Consider the following 23,946-nt stretch of genomic DNA (forward strand, 5'->3'; position numbering starts at 1 on the left):
AAAAATCAGACCTCACAAAACGCTTAGTGTTATATTTGTCTCCCGCCGTATCCCTGCGCACTCTCGCCTGTGCATTCATGTATATGTGATAAACACACTCGCGGTAATGCCACACTTCTTCCACGACGGAGCACCGGGTGGATTATGTTTACGTATGAGTTCCGCAGTGGAAGAAGATGCGAGTGCCTTGTCTTCAATGACCGAATTGATTAAAATACAAACATAAGGCATTCAGAAGACGTATTCAAAGACGTGATGATATGCGGTATTCTACACTAATCACTAGGTGTCAGTGATGTTACTGTAATGAAGTGCTTCCCAAATAGTGGGGCGCGGTGACTTTATAAAAATCATCTTTGTGTGATGGAGGAAACAAATAATTCAGGTTTAGGTGAAACAACATGAAATTAAATGTGTGTGAGTCACCTGGCTTCATTTCATCACGTCCCCATTTGAGTCTCCAGGCCTCCCTGACTCCAAAATAAGCTGTAGAGTTTGGACGCAGGTACTCTCCCGCCAAGTTGTTTTTCATTAATCGCAACACTGGCGTGAAAAATGAGGTACGCTACTTTCAGGCCTTGATTTGTGCGTACACAGCATATGTTTGAAAACATACTATGTTATTTTTATATATTTACATTGTGTCACCAACAACAGAAACTGCTCATTTCTGTTTGTATTTCATGCTTGATGAATGGGAAAAAACAAGCCCATTAAAATGAACTATGTGGGACAACAATGGTGTCTCTTGATCTTATATGACTTTTATTAATCAACTCAAAAAGGGAATACCAAGCCCACACTACTGAGCGTTATTCAGCGTCTTGAACTTAACTTCACAGGAGTGGACTCCACTCACACAGTGAGACAGACCTCATACAATCTTTCAGGTTCATTGTATGAATGGGACACGGGCCAAAGCAATCTTACCAGGGGGCTATCCTTCTCAGGCACAGTTCAGAGTGGTTGTGGCAGACCAATAGCCTTGAGGGTAAATAGGCAAGCAAAACAGAATTTTAGACTCCTTGAGGCTCATTTTGATGAAGTGGTTCAACCAAGAGGTCAATCATTTTTCACTTTTACACTGAACTCAAAATAAGGATGGACTTGAAAAGATGAAAACATCTTAATTTCACTACGATAGTGACAACATCACGCTGGTGCTCACAAATATGTGTTAGTAAGTACAAATAAGTGTGTGCTTTATTTGATAGTTACAAATGATACATCTGTATTTTCTCTATTTATTGTAAGAAGAACAAAGTCACTTTTTGTCATTAATTTGACAAAAATTAGACAAAAACCAAGGCAATTTTCCAATAGCAAATAATGTATTATAATTAATCTGTCCAAGTGTGCAAATCCAGACACCCCAAAATGCTAACAAAAAATATATTTTATCGAGAATAATGGCCCCAAAGCGGGTTTTTTAGCAGTCACACTCAATAAAAAAGTCCAACTCTCCTGTCGATCCGATCCGGTACCAGCCCCCCCCCTTCTTTTTTAAATAAACAGCTTTTGTTACAGACATGAAGTATATAAATATCAAACCATTCAACTTTAAAATAAATGTTATGAAGTTTTGCTGCCTCATTGTTGGTGTAAGCTATTTTTTAGGACACCCTTATTTTGTTAACACAATTAAACAGGATATAGCCCAAAGCACTCTCATTTTGAAGGCCGTAAGTGAGTTGTGTGTGAGTTGAGAAGGTCGCTTTACTGTTGCTAACAGAGATGCACTGTGCAAATGGTAAACCTGCTTTGCCGTAGCTCCCATCCTTTATTCCACAGCAACTAGCATCCTGAAACCCTCAGTTACATTGGCATGAGACAGACGTAATTTATTGTTGGACTTCCCTGAATCTGATTGCCTAGATGAAGTCCGACGTAGCGCATCAGAAACAAAGACCATGAACGTGTGAACATTAATCATGTTGATCGTGCACCCTCCGTTGCATGATATTGTGTTCCAAATGTTGCACTGGGCCAACCACTTTTTTATTAAGTTAAGTCAGACTTTTTAGCAGCTTCTTCTTAGCTGGTGCTTGCCGGCTTCTTCTTTGTTGGTGTTCGGAGGTATTTCTTCTGGTCAGCGAAGTGGGCATCAAAACTAGGAATTGAAATAAAAACATTTGAACGATCCCTGGAGAATCGGAATGACTCTGCTGATCCTGCAGAGATAGCTAGCTACACCTGATGTTCTTGATACCCTAACATCACTTCGACTCTATCTTCAACTGTTACTACCAACATCACTGCTGCACAAGCACATCAGAAGGATGCATATGATCGGCATCATGAAAGTCACAAGAAGCTCTCCACCGGCTCAACAGTGTATAGTACAGTTAGATTAATTGAGATCTATCAGTCTGTTCAAGGTTATAAAGCCATTTCTAAAGCTTTGGGACTCCAGCGAATCACAGTGAGAACCATTATCCACAAATGCCGAAAACATGGAACAACGGTGTACCTTCCCAACCAAAATTACGCCAAGAGCGCAGCGACGACTCATCCAAGAGGTCACAAAGGACCCCACAACAGCCTCAGTTAAAACAAAATGAAGATTTTGGAGTGACCTCGTCAAAGTGCTGACCTGAACCCTTAAAAAGCTTATTTAAATATATATATTTACGTGTGGCAACCAGGGTGCAAATACTTTTTCATACTACTGTATTTGCAGCAAACTTTTGTATTAATCATTGTGTTATACTCTACAATTTCAGCAGGTATAATGTGGCCCAGTGGAGTATAAATATGCAGAACACAACTGAACACTGCATTTAACCTTGAAAAGGTTAGCCAACATATCAATGTTGTTATTGGTATTGAGTTTTAGTATGTGGTTATTAATATGAAGTATATTTTATACAGGGTATAATCTGGCCCAGTCTGTTATATATGCCGGGGTATTAAATGGCTTCGGCCACACTATACCCGGCGTATAAAGTGGCGTAGGCTAGGGCTGGGCGATATGGACCAAAACTCAGATCCCGATATATTTAGGTTGAATATCGACATACAATATACTGTATATACTGATTTTTTTTTCCGCAAAGTGAGTTTAGACAAAATCAAAGCCAAGATATGTGTCTGTTTTATTAAAAATCATTGTTTTGTCAATGATTTTTGACATTATAAAGCTTCATGCAAGATGCACATTACAAAAATCTTATCTAAAAATAGCCTGCTAAAATAAAAGTAGGCCATTCTGTTTTTGAAATAAATATAGAAAAGTCAAATACAATCTTTTTTATAACAAACCTTTATCTATGCTCAAATCCTCAGCTAATAACAACAGCACAAAGGAACAAAATATGAAGGCATGACCGGTTTAAGAGGACATTTTTAAATGTCAGCAACTCAAAAATACTTTAAATTGAACAGTAGTATTTTTTAGGTAAACATTTTTTTAAGACACAAGCATGTCCATGTCATTTTGTGCCAGGAACACCAACCTGTCAACTGCATCAGGCTTAGCAACTGTCTGACTTCCTTGTACATTTGTAGTAGAGCTTGTCCTGCTAAATAATTGTGACTGCAACGCTAGCTGGATATCGCAAGTCCATTGTTTTCAGCAGGCTTTTAAATCCATTTTTTCCACTGTTGCAACAGGGACCATATCTTTAGCGATTTAATACGACGCCACTTTATAATAGCACACTTTGCTTTTCCTTTTGATGAGGAACGCAACAGGAAAAAGAAGCAAGCAGTAAGCTTGTGATGTGGCAGGAGTTGTGCAGCCAGCTCCGCCCCTCCTCACTTCTCCTGCATGCAGTGATGAGGGAGATACAGCGCAAATCCAATCTATAGTGATATGAACAATACGGTTGTTTTTGATATCATGCTTAAACTAAATACCAATATATTAATTAGTAATTATTAATTATGATATACCGCCCAGCCCTTGCCTCGGCTACTTTAACTCTGGGAATACTCTGGGCTAGGGGTATACTATGGTCTGTTACATCAGTTCTTATCGATGCTCGAGACTCAATGCCCAACCCTAGCTACCTACTGTATGCCCGATGTACGACAACACAGCACAACCCTGTGGTTTCAACACATTGAAACCCAGTTTCGATTGCGAAGAATAACACAGGACGTGACAAAGTATTTCCTGTGTTGTGTAGTGGCCGCGCTGGACCTCCACTTTCATATCGTAGAAACGGTATAATGCTAAATTTTAGTGGTTTTGAAACTGTGACTTTTTTCATACCATGGTATACCTTGCCCAACTGTATGCATCTGTATGACATACACCTAATGTCAACTGACTAAATTCAAATCAGGCAGCCATCAGATTTTACACCTGTGTGGAGTGTGCATGTTCTCTCAGTGCTTGCATGGGTACGCCAACACTATATAAATCCAATCCATTACTGTATTATTATTATTATTATTATCATTTATGGTGGTGTGTTTCTACTTGTTTTAAAGAAAGAGAAAAAGGGACTTTGAGAACTTCCATGATGCCTTCAGGGTGATGCTGCAGTCACAGCAAACGATGATAAAGCAATCAAAAGAGCAAAGGATAGACTCAGACTCAAGCACCAGCGAGGAGTATTCCAGACGGGCTTGTTGGCCCTTTTTCAGACAAATTGTACAAAAAAAATGTCCAATAACAATGTGCTAGACCAATGCTTCTCAAATAGTGGGGCGGCGCGCAGTGAACTGTCAAGGGGGGCGTGAGAGGCGGGGAGTACTTTCAACGTTAGTGCAGACCTGCCAACATGTACTAATTTATTATACATAACATGCAGTTTGACTCTTGAATACGCTCGTATTCTTCACTGCTCTCCATTTTGTTGCATTTTCCTGGTTTCAGTTTCAAATTCGGTCTGTAGTATTTCAAATTAGGGGGGCGTGAAAAAAATTATGTCCCTTGGGGGAGGCATGACAGAAAATAAGTGAAAACTTGTGGTAGACCCATAAAATTGCACAACCATACACTCCTGATCAAAATTTTAAGACCAGTTGAAAAATTTCAAGAATTTACAGTACATTTTGCACTGTTGGATCTTAACAAGCTTCTAAGTAGAGCAAAACAAACAAATGGGAGTGAGACCAATAGAATTTTTGAATCAGCAATTTATTGCAGACAACCATCCATCCATCCATCTTCTATGCCGCTTATTCTCACTAGGGTCCTGGGTAGGCTGAAGCCTATTACAGACAGTCATTAAAGTGAAATAGGCTGTTAATCAGCTGCTCAAACTTTTAAGAGCACAGCCTTTAAAAGCCAAAATCTTGGCAAAAATCTGGATTCAATGTAATTTTCTGTCACACTGTCATGATCTCTTGATGGCAAAGGCAAAAAAAGCTTTTTCTCATGAAACGCTTAATGTTGAGCTTTCATTGTTTAAATGTTGAGCTGCTTAAGCAAGGCCTCTCGCAACATGCCATTGCTGCTGGGGTTGGACGCAGTAAGACAGTCATTTTCAACTTCTTAAAAGATCCTGAGGGCTGTGGAATTAAAAAGTCAAGTGGTAGAACCAAACAAAAATGTCACCGGCCCTAAGTCGGAGGATCGAATTGGCTGTCCGTCAAGACACGGGACGATCTTCGGCCCAAATTAAGGTTTTTACTGGTGCCAAGTGCAGTCCCATCACCATCAGACGGAATCTGTGAGAGAATAACGTCTTCAATGGCCGCGTCTCCTTCAACGCCACAAAATTATCCAGAATTTGCTGGAGAACACCAAAAACGGGACATTGAAATGTGAAAGACATTTTTCCACACGGCAGAGGAGTGGGCGCCGTCATGAGCTGGGGTGATTTTTTTCTTCAATGGAACAGTGGAGCTTCAGGTTGTGCAGGGGCGTCAAATGGCAGCTGGCTATGTGGAGATGTTGCAGGAGACATCCCTCATGACTGAACAACCTCGTCTGTTTGCAAAAATGGACATCAGCTCCAGACAGTGGATGCCCTCGGTGAAGCCATCTTCACCTCCTGGAGCAACATTCCCACTAGCTTCCTAGAAACACTGGCATCCAACATGCCACAAATGGAGAGTGATTAACAAGTTGAGGTGATTAACAAGAATGGTGTAGCTACTCATTACTGACTCATTTTTTGAAAATGTTATTTCTATTGTAGGGTGGTTTCGTTTTTTGTTTTAGCTACGGTCTTAAACTTGATGAACCGCCTATTTCAGTTTCATGGTTGTTTGCAATAAACTGCTCACACAAAATGTTTTGTGTCTCACTCCAACTTCTTCTTTTTTTCCATTTTGAAGCGCTTTTGCAAACTCTAAATGATGTGAATGTGAGTGTGAATGGTTGACAGGCAAACAATCCAGGGTGTATGTACCCTGCCTCTTGCCCAAAAGTCTGTTGTGATAGACTCGGCTCCATTTTCACCCAAAACAAACAAACATAATAAAACAATGTCTTATATTAATAATGTATTTTCTTGCGAATTACCTCAATAACATAAAAGAAGATGTGTACATGCTAGGGATGGCCCGAGCCACAATTTTTGGCTTCCGATCTGATCCGTTTTTGTCATGAGCTAGGGTGCTGCTCTGCTGCCATCTAACTGCTTGTTATTGAAGCACACCTACCGACATAGGGGAGGAGCTCAGACACACCTGCTGGCAATCAGCGATGGACTACTTATACTCTGCTTTCGAGGAAAAGGCTTCTTGAGACGTCATCTGTACTTCTGTGTAGAAGGTGTCGGACGTTTCGCTCCTCATCCGAAGAGCTTCGTCAGCAAACTAATAAGTGCTGGTAGCTTAGGCCTTAAATACAGTAAGAGTGGGCGGAATTGGTGTGCCAACACCCTCCTCCTATTGGTTCGTTACACTAAGCCTGCATTCCTCATCTTTACAGTGGTATAATCCTATCCTGTTATTCACACCTACGATAAAAGGGAAGTGTCGCTCCCTGAATTGGGTATGAACGACTCTGATACTGGCTTGTTAGCATCTATTGTTCTGGCTCGGCCCTGCCTTCACCTCATTTGCAAGACTAAGAGCTGTGGGTTTTGGTCTCAGTAACCTGCTGAACACAGGGTCCAAATTGAACCTCAAACCACCATTCCGATTCAATGATGGGTTCTGTTGTTTGACAAAAATAGCTTCCTTTACTCCTCTTTCAAACCATCTGTTTTCTTTGGCCAAAATCTTTACCTCGCTGTCCTGAAAAGAGTGATTGGTAGCTTTCAGGTGTAGATGTACTGCTGATTGAGGACCACTAGCATTGTCCCTGCGATGTTGATAAAGCCTTTTTTGTAGCATTTGCTTAGTTTCCCCAATGTAGTGCTCTTTGCATTCCTCATCTTTACAGTGGATGGAATAGACCACATTGCTCTGTTTCTGGTTTGGAGCCTTGTCTTTAGGATGCACTAATTTTTGTCTCAGGGTATTTACTGGTTTGAAATAGGTAGGAATTTTGTGTTGCCATAAGATCCTCTGGAGTTTTTCGGAGACCCCCGCTACATAAGGGACTACCACTCCTCTCCTTTTAGCTTCTGTGGGCTTTTGGGTTTCTTTCCCTACTCTCTTCTTTTGACATTTGTTAAAAGCCCACCGTGGGTACCCACAGGTTGAGAGCGCTCTCTGGACATGTTGTGTCTCCTTTTTCTTTCCCTCAGCACTAGTTGGTATTTGTTCCGCTCTATGTTGGAGGGTCCTAATAACCCCTAGTTTATGTTGTAGTGGATGGTTTGATTCAAAAAGCAGGTATTGGTCAGTGTGTGTGGCCTTTCTAAAGACCTCTGTAAGTAGCTGTCTGTCCTTTCCTATAATTATATATATATATATAATATATATATAATTATTGCTGACGAAGCTCTTCGGATGAGGAGCGAAACGTCCGACACCTTCTACACAGAAGTACAGATGACGTCTCAAGAAGCCTTTTCCTCGATGGACAACTCCTGTACGACTGAGAGCCTACACAGACGTATACTCTGCTTTGTCTCTCAATCATTGCCAGATTGTCTCTGTGCACACCTGATCCTCTCTCTCGTCTCGCCTAGTATACCTTGTTCCCTAGCTTCTGGTCATCCTATTCTCCTATTTTAAGTACTAGTTTTTGTTCCTGCTTGCTGAGTAGCAGCAGTGTTTTTTTGTTAGTTTGCGACTGCTTGGTTTTCAGCAGCTTCCTTAGTTCTACAGTTTTCCTACTTGCTTTTTAGTTGTGATTTTTTGTTTGTATTTTCTTCTGCTATTCTGTGTGTGCAGCGCCTTTAGTTTAGTACTCCTTTTTTCCCATGGCTTGGCCCGGTGTTTTTGTTTCATGGACTTAGCTGTTTTTGTACTTTTTGTGATTAAGAATAAATTGTTGTTACACGGAAATTCTGTGTCTTCTCTGCATTTTGGAATCCTGTTACCGGCCCCGTGCCACCCCGTGACAGTTTTTTTTATAGTCTGGCCGATCCAACACCAACCCTTTTTTTTATATATATACTAATAAGCTTTTGTTACAAACATGAATTTGTGGAATTAAATATGGTTATGAAAATAGCTCTTCAAAGCATTAAAAATAATGCAACCAATATTGCTGAATTTTTTTATGACACAGCATGACCAACAATATTGTTTGGCTTTTGTAACAAACCTCTGTGAGTCAGGTCCCTAATCCAATAAAGGATCCAATAAAAGTCCATCCAATAAAAAATAAAATTGGAAAAAGTGGGCGTGCAAAATACTTTTTTGATGCTATACATCATTGGCCCATTTTGTGCAGTAATGCAGAAATGGATGGAGGTTGGCTAACTTTTCCAAGGGGATGTCAGCCTCAGCACATATTGCTACAAAATCTTCAAAAAACGGTAATGCCCGTGCTTGTCAATGAAAAACGTCATTCCAATCGCATTGTTACTATAGACCAGGGGTCTCAAAATCGCGGCCCGCGGGCCATTTGCAGCCCACCAAATCGTATTTTGCGGCCCGTGACAGGACATCAAAGGGTAGTATAACTGCATCCCGCAACATCCGGGCAAGCTCAGTGTTACTTACATACTTACAGGGGCAAGTAAACACCAACACTGAACTAACAGTGGTGTTATCACATGGATGTATTTTGAATTGTATCGTATTGTGAGATACCCTGAGATTCCCAGCCCTACTCCCAATACTTGACGCGGCCCAGCCTCACCCAGACTCTACCTCCACCGGCCCCCAGTGAAATTGAGTTTGAGACCCCTACTATAGACAAATGTGGCAAAGAGCACTTTGAAGGCCGGAAATGTGACTCCATAACAGAGTAGCTACAGAGCCGAATAGCCAACGTCCAAAGTGAAACTAAATTCACCGCGGTATCTGCACTGGCCTGAAGATTCATAGATTGCTAAAAGATTCACGGTGTTTATTGTCATGTGCAACAGCAGGAACACAGTGGTAACACTGAGCAAAGAGGCAGCACCTTATTTAGTTTTACTGTAGGTGAAAAGCCTGTGTTGAGCTGGATGGCCTCACAGGCAAAGTGATTAACATCCATCACTGTCTGCTGCTCTCTGACTGCGGGGCAACCATGACAGATGAATTTAACCACAATCAGGGATGAAATGGCAAAGCTAAGCAGACAAAGAAGACAAAAAGAGGCAGGACAATGAGCCTGGACTTCTTAAATGCATGAAATTGTTTTCTTAAAGGTCAGGAAAAAAAGAAAAATCTACACAGGGAAAATACAAAGTTTTGACAAGCTATTGTAAAGTACAAAAATATATGGTCTCAACATAGCTCAACATAGCAACGGTTTACAGACTCTACATGTTAGGGGTGCAATGATACAGTAAATTCAAAGTTCGGTTCAATTTGACACTTTATATCCAAATAAATATCAATATCAAGATATTTTCAATACAAAATAAATGGTCATACCTTTTTTAACTCGTAGTTTATTGAAATTACCAACATTTGTTTCTAATAAAAGTTTACTTTTTAAATGAAATGTATCTGGTGCAACTATACCTGACTCATTTTCATTGCATACTACAAAATAGCACCTTATAAAAATAAAAATAAAATTAATTAATTAAAAAAATGATAATTCAATGCAAAAAAGCAATAAAGACAATTACACATATTTCTTCAATAGTTCTGTTCATAGATTCAAAAGTATTTCAATCAAACTACGTTAATGTACACATACAGTCTGCGATAAAACATTACAATTATAAAATAAACACAGCCGAAGTCAAGGACACACATGAAAAACTTAAGCCATAAGAATATTTTTTCAAATCATCATATAAATAATAGCACCAATAAGAAGAACGTGTGGAAAAACACATTTCTGTAATGGAGTTCCGGGTGATGCAATTAACTTTTTTTTTTTAAGATTCTGCATGGAAATAGCCACTACAATAGCAATGAAAACTTTAATGTATGTATAGTTATCTTACAGCTGAGTTATTTTATCTGGAATTTGGATAATAAAGATGAAAAATGCAGTTTTGCATGCCGCTTGAGACACCATCTGCCACCACTGATTGCTTGTGCCTGCAGGGGTTTCGCAGGGACTTTGACATCTGACTGATGTGACTTGAGTCACAGTATTATTCGATTCCAAGTGTTATCAAATGGAGACCACTGTATCGAACGGATTGATAGATAGATGATACATGTATTTTTGCACCCCTAATATACAGTATAAGACACATCGATTGCCACTGGACTGTTGAGGTTGTCTTAAAAGACGTTTCGCCTCTCATCTGAGCAGTTCATGCTCGCGACTAGACAGGTCAGAGTGAATACAAAAGATTACAGGCATCAGAAGAAGGATTTATGGTCGAGTCATGCTGGGCCACCAATAATAACATAAATTAGCTGCTTTAAGTGTTTGGGAAGTCGTAGTATATATAATGAAACAGCATTGAGTTAAATTACGCAGATGTCAAACAATAATTTGCTCCACCAACCACAATGGCCATCAAATAATAGCATAATGTAAGTGGGGGATGTGGGAATTATTAAAGGTGTAATTTCTTCCTTCAGGGGAGCAGAATATTTGGTGCACAGTATGAACATGGTGTATTTTAATGGCTATATTAAGCAAAGTACATGCATACTAATCTATATAACAAGAAAGGAGAAAAGAAGGTTGGTATTGTATTGCCTATATACAATACACTATATTAAAACAGTGTCACATTTCTGATCGGTAAGTAGTCTAGTCTGTGGTCTATGTTTTTCAAAAATACATTGACAGGTCGTGCTGTTTTGTGTTTGAATACAGCCTATTATTACAAAAAAAAAGTATATAATAAGCAAATGTCATATACTTTGGCTTAAATTAAGCATTTTCAAGCAGAAAAATGGCCAAATTAACTTAAAAATTTTTTTTTGTGTTTTGAAGATCGGATAATATCGGCTTCCGGCACGAGATCGAGCCGATCCGGTTGCCGTATCACGTTCGTAACTCTGAGCCACACTTCGACATGGCAGGTGCAGTAATGTGCCTCAAAGCTCAACACCACCACGCATACATGTCTGCGGTGTACCGTGGTGAAGTTAGTTTTACGTTGGACGTGAGATATTCGAATTCGTAGCCACAGCGGTAGTTCCCCCTCACTGTGCCCGGACTGCTGTGTCATTGTGTGGGGAACTCTACGTGGTGGCCATCTAGACATTTCGGGTATCAACTTATTGCCACACCTATGTGAGTAATGGTGTCAACTTGGCCACCCCAATGAAAAATTTCGGGCTCCGCCGCTGCTTGCACGGGAAGCGCTGCTCTAACCGCTGGTTGCTTATACGAGGGACCACAAAATGATCTATAACTATGTCAGATGATTAGTCCTACCCTAAAAGTATTTTGCACGCCCATTTTTTTTTCCAATTTTATCCTTTATTGGATGGACTTTTTTTATTGGATGGGTCTTTTATTGGACTAGGGACCTCACTCACAGAGGTTTGTTACAAAAGCCAAACAATATTGTTGGTCACGCTGGGTAACAAAAAAGTAAATTCAGCAATACTTTACTTGCATTATTTTGAATGCTTTGGAGATCTATTTTCAGAACCATATTCAGTTCCACAAATTCATGTTTGTAACAAAAGCTTATTATTAAAAAAAAAAAAAGGATCAGGATCGGATCGGCAAGACTATAAAAAAAATCGGATCCTATCGGAAGCCAAAAAATGGGGATCGGGTCATCCCTACTTCAATCAGGGTAAAAGTCACTTAAAATGTTCATTTATCCCTTTCATTTGTTATTTATATGCATTTTAAATTGTATTCTGCATGTTAAATTCTGCATTGTAAACCTATATTTAAAAAAGTGTTTCGGGAGTCCGGAACAGATTAATTGAATTTTCAATATTTCTTGTGCAAAAAATGTATCTGGAATTTGGAAACTCGGGAACGAACTAATAACACTAACCAAGGTTCCAGTGTATATGTTTTACAAAACATTTTTTTACAATTTTTGTCAATCTGCAATCATGGTGGCTGTCATGCAAAATTTGTTTTTCTGTTCATCTTGTTGGGCTTCAATAGAACTACAGTATGTTACCAATAATTTTCTGCTACAATGAAACATACCTAGCTTGGCGTATGAAAGCTCTCCAACATAAAGAGGGCTCTTGGAAAATTCCCAAGGTTGGGCAGTAAGCCAACCTGACACAAAGACTAAGCCCACGAGCAAGCGACAAAAGAAACAACTGAGAACATTCCTGTTAGGACAATAAATGTCGTGCTGATTAAATTTCCAGATATTTCGTTTTAACTGTGCCTCATTCTGGGGTTAGCAGATTATACAAGTCTGGTAAGTTTAATCAACAGCTTTGTTAAACACAGGAAATCAATGAGTCGGCCCAAACCTGCACAGAGAAGGTATTATGCATCAAAGGCTGAAACACAATGTCAGTGGCCAAAAAGCTCAGTGCTGACTGTGCTACTGCTTTCCGACGGTCCGCATTTGCTGCTTTTCTTGGGGCGTCAGCACTACTCTTGACAATTGATTGAGCCACACAGCATATTCCAGATGACACGTTAAGACATTAGGCAGGCAGCACACAAATATTAATTATCTTGACATAGGCAAGACACTGGCAGGCGTTTAACTTATTTAAAGCTTTTTTGTTTTGATGTAATCATGATAACACTGAGGAAAGCAGTCATCAGCCGCCCTCTAATCTTGCCGTTTTAATTATCCACAAGTAACAAATGCAGAGTCTTAGTGGATTAAACACTCTTTCATGTTTCCCACCGTGCACAGAGTTGAACACACTTCAGCGAGCTGATATCAAACCACTCAAAACGGAAAGATGAAGCTTTGGATGACAGTGAGAAATGGTGTACATGGATTCAGAGTAAAGATGTTATCAGTCACTGTATGATCTTGTTGATGGATGAAGCCTTTGGAGAAACTCGTTACGCAAGCAGAACATAAGCACTCATATCACCGACGTAGCAATATTCACAACCTCTCAGATGGAATGAGCCAATGTACCGTTGTGATCAGACTAAATATTTCTGAAGAGGAGACTTGACAGACAAGAGGCAGGTGACATTGACCTGCCTTTAATTTCCTTTTAAAAAGGATAAAAGATATTTGCAGGTGAAAAGATCTGGGGAAAAAACACAGTCAACATGCTGTTATGGTTGAACAAAATTGCCTTTTACATTCTGCCTCACATTGCATACAATGAATTGGAACTGAATAAAATTAACCTGAAGGTTACAACTACATTTTTTGAATGTGCTATGATCTTGCATTAAAATGCAAAGAAATGCTATCAATGGGCTAAAATGTAAAAGAAAAATAAACACTAAGAATCTATGCAACATATAGAACGGATCTGATTAGACGCATTCTTAAGTTCAGACCTACCAACCTTGGACATGCACATTCTTAGGCCTGTCACGATAACAAATTTCGCTGAACGATAATTGTTGATAATTGCCGATAAATGACATTATTGTCAACATTATTTTGAGACCATTTTTATCATTAGGGTAATGGTAATATATGGCATAACAATGTGAATACACCTTATCAAAAGCAATAAACTTTAATTTCTCAAGAGTATTTAACATTGTAATTGGAATGATAAGATAATGATAAAATAAATTAAACGCGCGCGGAAACTTGATGTAAAATAATAGTTCCCCAAACTGTATTGATCAGTAGAAAACTGAAACGTAACACGTATGATGGACACTACGCCATATTTCAGATTTTTAATCAGTGTCACCTTTGTTATTGCCTGAATATTGAAAAAAACTGAGAAATAACTCAGAAATACTTGGAAGTTCGCAGTGTGTATCAATGCAGACGGTAGCTCCTTTGCATATACACTTCCTTGATTCCTTCTTCTTCCTCCTTCCTTTTAGCAATTTTGCGTATGGAATACACCGTTTACATTTCATGTTTTGTCGGAGTTTGGTCAAAGTACATGTTTTGGATGCAGCAAAATGCGTTTGGTGCACAATGAGGTGTTATACTTTGTGAATCACGGCAGCTGAAATGCTTTGTTCCACTGTTTTGTGCAATTTATTTAGTTGTCTTTGTCACAAACTTTTTCATGCCAAAATGACGATGCGCAAACAGGCTTAAATTGCAGATGATGCTGTCATGCTGTTTACAAATGCAAAGACTGACATAGAAGACTCAAAAAGTTGATATCAGCAATCACCTGTATGGATGAGTGTCTTACTAAATCATGTCTTTTACTAAACATGTTATTTTCAAAACGACCTGCAGCAAAGTTTTATTGACATGTCTTTCTGAAAGGTGATTAGCTCCACTTTGTACATGAATTTAAATATCTTGGCGGTATGTTGGACTCTACTTTCTCTTTTAAAAAACATGTAAAAAAAAAAACATATCCAAAATTGTCAACTTTAATATTCAGAATCTTAGAATCTTAGGCAAAACAGATCATCATTGCCATGGAATGCTGCTGAAGTGTTTCTCTATTCTATGAATTTGTCTCATTTTCAATCCTGTATCACTATTACAGTTATTGTTTCATCATTGTGTCATTCTCCAGAAATGCAATATTCTTAGTTTTGAGAATCTTAGACAATTTAAACTAACCTGTTCAATGTATAGGGTTTGAAATGGACTCGCTCCACCACCTTTGGGTGAGTTTATTAAGATGAAAGCCACCATGAATGGAAAGGTAACAAGAGCCTTCACTAAGTGACTGTGTAATACCTTACAGACACAAAACGTTCAACCTACAGGTGTTATCAGTCAAAGGTACAGAAATTTGGAACATCCCAGTTGCTTAAGACACTCTACTACCTTCAATTCATTTAAAATCCATCTCAAATAATGGCTTATAAGGAACCAGATCTGGGACCATTCATTTTACTATAATACATCCATCTATTTTCTATGCCGCTTATCCTCATTAGGGTCACAGGGGTATGCTGGAGCCTATCCCAGCTGACTTTGGGCGAGAGGCAGGGCACATATAGACAAACGATCATTCACACTCACATTCATACCTATGGACAATTTACAGTCTCCAATGAATCTAACATGCATGTTTTTGGAATGTGGGAGGGAACCAGAGTACCTGGAAAAAACCCACACACGCACGGGGAGAACATGCAAACTCTACACAGAGATGCCCAAGCTGAGATTCTAATTTTACTATAATGCTTTATTTTATTGTTGTATGTCATGATTGTGTTCTATTGTTTTATTTTACTGTCATTCTCACACTTGTGTGACGGTTTGGTGTTTTTTTAGTTGTCTCTTTCTTAGACCTGCCAGGGACTACAGATGTAAAGTAGCCTTTCGGCAAATTCAGGCATATTTACACATTAGTGTTCATGAATATGCACTGTCCCTTTTTAAACAAATGAATACAAATACATCCGATCGTGTGTTATACACAACAGGCACGGAGAAAGTATTCAACACTGTTTCCACTGTTTACTCAATATCTTTGCATATTTTCACATGGCTGTGGTTTCAAATCACTGTAGTCTGTGCATCATGACCATCATGACCCTCAAGTAAGTAAGTAAGTAAGTTTTTATTATTATATTTTATGACTGTTTCATTTCATTCATGCATTTTGTGTTTCGAAATAATTAAATTATTACATTATTATTATGCCTTTATTACACTTTCATTTAATTCTTGCATTTAGTGTTTTGAAATCTTTAAATTAGATTATTATTATTTTAAAGTTAAATAAAAAAATGTGGGCCGCACGGTGGTCTAGTGGTTAGCACGTTGGCCAACACAGTAACAGTCTGGAGATCGGGAAGATCTGGGTTCGATTCTCCCTTGGGCATTTCTGTGTGGAGTTTGCATGTTCTCCCCGTGTGCACGTGGGTTTTCTCCAGGTACTCCGGCTTCCTCCCACATTCCAAAAACATGCAGGTGAGGTTAATTGGTGACTCTAAATTGTCCATAGGTATGAATGTGTCTATATGTGCCCTGCGATTGGCTGGCTATCAGTCCAGGGTGTACCCCACCTGTCGCCCGAAGTCAGCTGGGATAGGCTCCAGCATGCCCCCGCGACCCTAATGAGGAGAAGCGGTATAGAAAATAGATGCATGGATCAAAAATGTGTACATGCAGATTTTGTAGTCCAGTCACTGTAAAAAGTTTCATTTTCGGTGTCTACAGTCATCCCTCGCTACATCACAGTTCAAACATTGCTCCCTCACTCTATCTTGATTTTTCAAAAATTTATTAATTGAATTATCACTGTTTCATGGTTGACTGTGGCCTATTATTCGTCAAAGAGATAATATTTAAACAAATTGCACATATTGTTGCCCAAATTAATTATTTTCAAGCATTTAAAAGCCAAAATTAACTAAAATACAAATACAGTACTGTATAAACCGTTAAGGCCACCAACTTGTGAATGTAGTATTCGACATTGGTCACTAAGTGTCAGTAATCGTTCGGTTGAGACCACCACTGAAGCACCAGACAAAGAACTGGAATTTATTGCAGGTTCAAATTATCTCACAATCGTCATAATAATAATAACATAATAAGAACTAGTTTAATAATAATCAGAATCATAATAATCACACAAGTTACTGTTGCGGCCATAGCCCACAACAAGCTAAAACTCAACTCTGAACCCCCGATGTCACTTCCTGTCCGTCATCGATTCTCGTCCCTTACAAGGTAAACTGTCTTAAATGGCTTGTTTTATCTGATTATATCTACTATATTGGGTAATACAAATGCAAAGGTGATTGTATGGGTGTTATTTCATGCCTAGATGTCTCTACTAATGTTAGAAGATCATTTGGGTGATGTTTGGCGGGCTAAATGAAAAGCTATGGCGGGCAGGATAGCCAGTGGGCCGCCTATTAAGGACCCCTGCCCTAGGGGATGTGAACAAATATGCATTGTGCAGGAAAGGGGGAATTTGCAAACACCTTGACAAATATATCAGCATGCAGGAGTTGTCAGATTGATGGCAGCATGTTGAAAAAAAAAACTCCAGCAATGATGTATCGATGACCACAGTGACCACAACTACTACAGAAAATAAATTCATTCGGGCCTCCACATGTACTGTATAGTAAATCATCATCAAACGCATACCTCTGCATTTTACCAATGCATGAACATTAACAATTAACATGTGTTATATAAGCCCAGAATGAGGGGGATAGTTCATCATTTATCTTTCAAACACGTCTGCCATAATATTGTGGACAATACAGTACATGCAATACACCAACGTCGACCGCACCAACTCGCCAAAACACCACATATGATGTCACCAAATGTGAGCAAATCCAAGCAAAACCCAACATAAGGCTGAGTGAAAAATCTGCAAAAAATGGCTGTCCAACCACAGTCCAAGTGCTATGTATCCCCACACATTCTTAATTCAGACTGATTCAGATTTTTTTTTTAAATGTAATGTTTTTTCTCCATGTAAATAGGCGGCTTACTCCACAGAAAACACATCTCATTTACCCTAAGTTGGAAATAATTTATAAATACATAATAATACAGGCAAAATGTACAGCGTACCACTGTTAAGAAAGCCCACAATTCTTACATGTTTATGTCTATATGCGTCACTGATCATGTGTTTTTGTCAAGCTTTGAGATGGTCCTTGAACGCACCAAAGTTGTTGTGAGACGTGCCAGCCCGTGACCCCGATTCGCCTGTTTATCCATCATCGTTATCATTCATTAGTGGTCAGTACCTAAACATTTTACAATTCAACATGTGTTTAATGAGTGTGTGGTATATATTCAAGGCTTAAGACTTGATTGTGCATTTAGCATTTACATGTAGCTTGTTGTTGTTCCGTTGCTTGTGAGGAATGTATGTATGTATTGTACTTAATTAATCCCACAGCAGGGAAATTCACTTGTTACAGCAGCAAGCAAGATACGCTAGTAAAGAATACATAGTGACGACAACATGGTTCAGGTGGCGCAGGTGTTGTAGAGCCTGACAGCGGTCGGTATGAAGGACCTGCGGAACCTCTCCTTCTTACACCGTGGCTGTAAAAGCGCAGAATGGCAATTAAGGAGTGCTGAGTCTCATCTAATAATTACAACTGTCACTTTTATTGAATAATGCTGATCCAAAATCAAAGGAGAACATCAACATCAACGTCAAGGAGGCAGAAGGGTTCCGAAGGGAGCTTGGTATTTAAAACGGACATTTTTTTTCCATTCACTGGTAGGCGTGGAATGTAAAGTGTATGCAGTAATCCCCCATTTCTCGCAGCTCATTGGTTCCAGACCCCACCGTTATAAGTGAATTTCTGCAAAGTAGAAATCCTTATTTTTAAATGGAAAATTTGTCTGATCAGAGCATCGAAAATCGGTTTACAACCTTGTAAATATGGCTTTAACATTATTAGAGCCCTTAGACATGAAATAACACCCCTATAGTCACCTTTATACTCGTATTACCCAATATAGTAGACAAAATAAGAGAAAATAAGCCATTTAAGACATAAATAAGACTTGTGCAAAATATAAATGTGCTCCCAAAGGGACCTGAAAGAGAGGTGGACAGGTCAGAGTTGAGCTTCAGCTTTGCGTGGGCAAAGCCCACAAAAGTAGCATGTGGGATTTTTATTAGAGAATATTTTGAATATTTTGCTTGTCTGAGATATTTAAATTTAAACCTGCAATAAAAGCCTGTGGCTCTGGCAATCAAGTCTGATCCTTGTGTGTCTGATTGAACATTACGGTAACGTACCTGACACCTAGTGACCAGTGTACAATACTACTGTATATTTCATCAGCATCTTTGAATGTGTCCTGTATTTTCGTCCATTTAGTCATTGCCATGCTTGAAAATGCTTAATTTAGGCAAAAAAAAACCGAAACACATGCATTTTATAAGTAATAACAGGCTGTATTCAACCACGAAATAGCATGACTTATTAATCCATATATTTATGAACGTGAGACCGCGAGGGACGACTTGTACTGTAAGTGACATCGATATTAGGGTCCGTTCCCTTATTCATATTTTCAAACGTAAGTGTTGACATATATGGACAGGGAGCATGGGTAGGTTGATGAAAAAGGGGGCATTTTATGAATATGAAGGGAGAAAATGTGATACACTTGCAAGCATAAATACCGTTACTTGCAAGTTAAATGCATTAACATCATCTTCCTGAGCGGAGTAGCTCCGTTTTGTTGCTGAGGTCATCTCACATATTCTGACATGAATTCGGCGCTGCGCAACACGCAGACAGCCTACTAGTTAAAATGCAAGTAACCAGAAAGCCTTAAAGTACCATTTTTATATTTTGTGGGTTCCGGACAAAGTCGACATGACGACAGCAGCTTAAGTCCACCTTGCCAGGACTTGCGCAACAAAGTTAGAAAGGACTTGAGCTCTTCAGTAACAAACTAGCACAAGCGGACAGCAACAATGTCAACTTCCCACTTTTTGTGATTCAGCGGACAAAACAGAAAAGAGAAGATTCACAAAAGAAGAGAGTTACACACGCCGAAAACTCGAAGAAAGCATCGGCGGGGCAGCAGTGAGTAAATAAAAGGGGGACAAAGACGGTCGTCTTTACTCACAGTGGAAAACGTAGAAGTCCAAGTATTCCAAGGGAAAACAAGCTAGCCTCTCCGGCGTCTCCTGCCCTGCTCGCCGGTCACATCCAACACTGTCACTGCCCTCCTCTTCCTCTACTCCTCTTCCTCCCCGCTTCATTCCTAATGACGTCACTGAGCACTCAGCCTCCACCTCCACTGTTTGGTTGCAACTTGAATAATGGATGGCAGACAAGGAATGAAGCAGACCCCCACAAATGCAATGTATAATATATATATATATATATATATATATATATATATATATATATATATATATAATAACAACAACATATATAATAACATATAATAACATATAAAGCCATTTTGATCCAATTATCATCCCTGGACGTAGTAGTATGGGGTCCATAACAGTGTGATGGGATGACATTGCGGTGATCTTGACTCGTACAGGAACTGGTTCGAGGCTCTTCGGCTTGCAATATTATGAAAGCAGTGGTTGTCAATAGCCAAAAATGAGTTGAAGGAGCTTGATAACACGGTGAAACAGAAAGAGGGTCATTAAACAGAATGTCACTACGACTCACGGTATGAATAAATAACAGCACAACACATAACAGGTAGCTTAAACACATAAACGACTGCTACTAAACTGACGTTAACGACAAATACGTAACTTTGAGCAACTACAGTATTTACAGAATGCCCGCAAGGCATGTTGGGTAGTCCAGCATCAACTCCCTCCAGCGCTACACAGCATCAGAGACAGCTATGAAAAATCTCCTAAGAGACCTTTTATAGAAATATTCCAGTGCATAAAAAACATGATAAATTAAAGTACCGCTGACAAAAAAAAAAGGAATGCTATCTTTACAGTTGTAGTTTACTATAAATTCATTATTTTTTGTAAAATAATTGAGAAAAGTGTTGCTATGCAGATGCTATTCAGAGTGTTCCTGTGTGGGTTATTGCTAAACAGCCACTGCCAACAGCTAAATCCTATTTAAATCCATGCAAACAAGACCGCAATGTGCACCTTAATTTACAAAATTAAAGCAAAATGCAAACATGGTAATTGCTGTCTTTTGAAACACACTGGTAAGTAGCTTCAGTACAGATGAGAGCCCTTTGCTGTGCGTGTTTCACTGGCAACAAAAGCTCTGCCAGAGCAGTATTAACCCATTTTCCAAACTGCTCATCCTTCTTGAAGGATGCAATAGCAAGTGGTGCCAATATAAAATATTTAATCACTTCAAGCCAGGAAATTGGTAGCCTTATTCGCAACGTCATCAACATCCCACGACAAGTCTGAAATATGAAAACAGCCATATGTTTGCATACATTTCCTACATCTACACGTACACATATACAGTGGTGTGAAAAAGTGTTTGCCCCCTTTCCTGCAGTTTCAAGACGAAAACCACTGCTAAACAAAAAGAACATTGAGGTATGTCTCAATTTTACCAGAAACAATCTTGATGATCCCCAAGACCTTTGTGAAAATACAAAAGTTGACCTTTTTGGAAGGTGTGTGTCCCATTACATCTGGCGTAAAAGTAACACCGCATTTCAGAAAAAGAACATCATACCAACAGTAAAATATGGTGGTGGCAGTGTGATGGGCTGGGGCTGTTTTGCTGCTTCAGGACCTGGAAAACCTGCTGTGAAAAATGGAACCACAATTTCTACTGTCTACTAAAAAATCCTGAAGGAGAATGTCTGGCCATTCATGACCTGAAGCTAAAATGAACTTGGGTTCTGCAGCAGGACATTCGTCCTAAACACACGAGCCTTTGAAGACTTTGAAGTGGTTTAGTCAAAGTCCTGACCTGAATTCTATTGAGATGCTGTGGCATGATTTTAAAACGGCGGTTCATGCTCAAAAACCCTCCAGTGTGGCTGAATTACAACAATTCTGCAAAGATGAGTGGGCCAAAATTCATCCACAACAATGTAAGAGACTCATTGAAAGTTATCACAAACGCTTGATTGCAGATGTTTTTGCAAAGGGTGGCCCAACCAGTTACTAGGTTCAGGGAGCAATCACTTTTTCACACAGGGCCATGTAAGTTTGGATGTTTTTTCTCCCTTAATAATAAATAGTTTCATTTCAAAACAGCATTTTGTGTTCAGTCGTGTTGTCATTGACTCATATTTAAATTAGTTTGAATATTTAAGTGTGACAAACATGCAAAAAAAAAAGAAATAAGGAAGGGGGAAAACACTTTTTCACACCACTGTACATACATTGCTTGAAATAAAATCAGCATAAGGTAAAGCGGCATTAGTTCTGCCATGAACCAAAAATTCAATGCAAAAATTCATTTGTCGCATACTTCCGATGACAAGACGCTGGCAGACAGTCAACTTGACTTTCCTTTGCTTGTGGTCTCCAACACTGATCATAGATCATACATGCTGGCCAACATCAGAGAGGATTGTGATGACAATGCAGATACAGTCTGGTGCCTTGACTTACTGTATGTCAAATTATAGTCCTTGCCATAATCATTGATTTGATTCTCCGTGATGCTAAATAAGCAGAGTAAATGAACAATGAACTTTATGGGCTCCGGCGTCATGGCTGGCTGACAAACAGCGCGTCACACAGAGAGTGTGTGTGTGACTGAGTGGGAGTGTGTTGGGATCACTAACACAAACACATGCAAACCTGCGTGCTTATACACAGCATATCCAACTGTACTGCAATCGGTTCTTGGCAGTTACATTGAATAACCACCACTTCTATAATAGAAAGAAATAGAAAGATAACAGTACATTATTTTTTTTAAAACAGTGTCTGTAAAGGTTTTCTTTTCTCCAATATTTGGTCTCAATTTGTTGACTCAGCACACAAATAAAGGGTTCCCAATAAAGACAACAGTTGAGCTCCATTTCAGAGCCTTTCCTTTGAAGTAGGGAGGCTCCGATCAGATCAGGTTTTTATGCTGCCGATACGGATACTGAGTGGGAAAATCTGAAAACACTGGCTCGTCGTTTCCGTATGGACTAGCAAATTTGCTACAATTTAAAAACTATGACGTCACTGCCCCGTCGCCGTCACGTGACCGGAAGTGAGCTTTGACAACAAGCAAACATAATATCTGAATATTGGGTCATGACTCACCGTAGTCAATATTCTCCCGGTATTTTCTTGTCCAAAATGACACACATGTAATTTCACTTTGTCGTACGTCTAGACGAGCCTTGAAAAACTGAAGACGACAGACTCAGGCGCATCCGTTCTTTTTTCTTCTATGGTTTGTTGTGTCACGTGGTTCGGTCTGCGTATCTGTTCAAAGCGCCACACGTAGGTGTGTCTTGTGTATGACATTGTTTTCACTCAGTTATCCGTTCTCGTCTGGATGCAATTATTTAGTAATCCGGCACAGTGTGAACGCGACTTTTTTTCAACACACCAAAAAAAAAAAAATCCCAAGAATGTCTAAAGCTTTTTTATTTTTGCAGGGTGCAAAACTCCTATCACTCTCACAACGACAGGATGTCCCACATGGCAGGCATGCTTGTTTTGGCTTTTTGAAGGGAAAGTGGGTGGGCGGAGGTGATTGGCATTAATACACAAGTATCAGCATATGCGGATACCGTGCTTTTGCAAGGAAATCAGCCGATACTGATTTGTGGCACCTATAGGAGTATTAATAGATGATACCCCGCTGCATAAAAAAAATCTCCTTCAGAATAAAAGCGCAAGATTAAGACCCACAACCCACTTTTGAGAATCACTGCACTAAAGCATTGATTTTCATGATACTGGTGGTTGCATTTCTACACATATTATAACTTTGGTGTTTTGGTAATAGACATAAATGCTGTTGTTGTTAATGTTGTTTTTGGTTTAAATGTCCTGTTTAGGTTTTTTGTAATCATACCAATCCAGTTGTTTTCCTTTTGTTCGTGTGTTTACACTCTACCCTGTAGTCTTGTGTCCTTGGATGAGCTGTAGTGTGTTTCATGCCCACATACTGCATGTTAAGGTCAATATTCCGGT

At 39.3% G+C, this 23,946-nt stretch overlaps 1 protein-coding gene across 7 annotated transcripts in view; it reads right to left on the reverse strand.

Annotated features, from left to right (window-relative positions):
• Nucleotides 1-20,086, reverse strand: part of gulp1a (GULP PTB domain containing engulfment adaptor 1a) — a 69,148-nt gene extending 49,062 nt beyond the window's left edge. For all 7 annotated transcript variants that reach the window (XM_054786827.1, XM_054786823.1, XM_054786822.1 and 4 more), the window contains exon 1: nt 19,962-20,086. The gene's annotated coding sequence lies outside the window, so the exon portion shown is untranslated. The remainder of the gene's footprint in view (nt 1-19,961) is intronic.
• Nucleotides 20,087-23,946: the final 3,860 nt, after the last annotated feature.

This window comes from Dunckerocampus dactyliophorus, chromosome 9, assembly GCF_027744805.1.
Source record: "Dunckerocampus dactyliophorus isolate RoL2022-P2 chromosome 9, RoL_Ddac_1.1, whole genome shotgun sequence".
NCBI lineage: Eukaryota > Metazoa > Chordata > Actinopteri > Syngnathiformes > Syngnathidae > Dunckerocampus > Dunckerocampus dactyliophorus.